Source organism: Lactuca virosa, chromosome 1, assembly GCF_052849685.1.
Source record: "Lactuca virosa cultivar CGN04683 chromosome 1, Lactuca_virosa_CGN04683_v6, whole genome shotgun sequence".
NCBI lineage: Eukaryota > Viridiplantae > Streptophyta > Magnoliopsida > Asterales > Asteraceae > Lactuca > Lactuca virosa.
The window spans coordinates 48,524,023-48,525,565 of NC_136426.1; the positions used below are offsets into that span (position 1 = coordinate 48,524,023).

At 28.9% G+C, this 1,543-nt stretch overlaps 1 long non-coding RNA gene across 1 annotated transcript; it reads left to right on the top strand.

The window, feature by feature from the left end:
* Positions 1 to 490: 490 nt before the first annotated feature.
* On the top strand, positions 491 to 950 carry LOC145104613 (uncharacterized). The gene is made up of 2 exons (XR_013707113.1): positions 491 to 572; positions 703 to 950. It is a non-coding gene; the product is annotated as an uncharacterized LOC145104613 (long non-coding RNA).
* Positions 951 to 1,543: the final 593 nt, after the last annotated feature.

Genomic DNA, 1,543 nt, shown 5'->3' on the forward strand with positions numbered 1-1,543 from the left:
GATTTTATGCAACAAAGACAATATGGTATTTAAAAATATAAAGAAAAAAGTTTTTATTGGTTCTAAAAATAAGGGATGCCACAATCTATGTGTTTTAAATTTTGTACAATTACCATACTATGATTATTCAATTGGTATGATACTACCAACTAAACATGTTGAATACCAAACATATTGGTAGCCAACTTTATTGGTTCAGTTGGTAGTATGTTGGTTGGTTCTCCGTGGTACATATTTGACAACCCTAACTTTTATAACAAAAAAAACAAAACAAAACTATTTACAAGCAATAAATGAGTCAACATCATGAATTAAGGTGGGGAGATAGAACTACAATTTAATGGCAATCGTCCACATTATTTCTACAAATTCTGTAACTATGTAATAATTATATGATAATTAATGATGCAATTTATAGTTATTCCCACTTCCTACCTATAATATACCATGTTTCTATAAATACTCAACCCATGGTGAAACGAACTGTAGTTCCAAGTGATTTTACAACATCCAAAAAATGAAGAAGGTTATCTTGATATGCTTCCTACTCATAGTCTGTGTATCTGGATCAGGTTCGAAACTGGCTACTCTTTTAATTTGAAATCATAGATAGATCTATCATTTCCCGAATCGTTATATATATATATATATATATATATATATATATATATATATATATATATATATATATATCATGATTAGGTTTTTCAAGATTTCCATCCAAGCCAAAAGACACCCCAAATCCCCCAAGTGGGCCTTTAGCTGCTGGTTATCATTGCAAGCTCGCCGCTGATTGTACAAAATATTGTCGGTGTGATAGGAAGCAACAACTTTGTTTAAATAAGAATTGTTATTGTAGCGACAAAAAATGCTAAGTCTACCAAAGAGATATCACTAGCAATGAATGCATTTAGCCTATATAAATAAATGTTATAAATTTTGATGTGTTATCTGTCTAGAACTTAAACATTCAACTACAAGTTGCAAAGTCATTGTTCATGAATTGTATCTTCATCTTACCACTTAACTAATAACATTTAATGCTCAACATAGATTTATTTATAAACCTAAAAGGTATTTTTGATGTATGCTTGATTGAATATACTATGTGAATGTTGTGCGTTGTGTGTATTGCATAAAAAGAATGTTAATAAATATATGTTGTTAAAAGAGTTATTATCTGTAAAATAAAAACTATTATAGTAATATAAAGCCTTATCATCATTTTAAATATAATTGATGTTAATTGATAAGAAAGTAGCTGTCATAATCACGATCTTGATCGTAGGATCTACGATCCTAGGTATGAAAAACGAACCATAAACAAATCGCATCTAGGGTAGAATCATGGATAGGATCGTAAAATTGGGGTCCGATCCGATTCCACCCTCATTTTTTTTTTTGAAAAAATTAAAATTAAAATAAAAAATAAAAAAATTATAAAAAATTGGGCTTACCACTTTATGACTTTTACTCTTTACAGGTTTAGCACTCAACTTTTTTTTGTTGTGACTAATGCTTAAAGTTTTTTTTGTACCCAGTT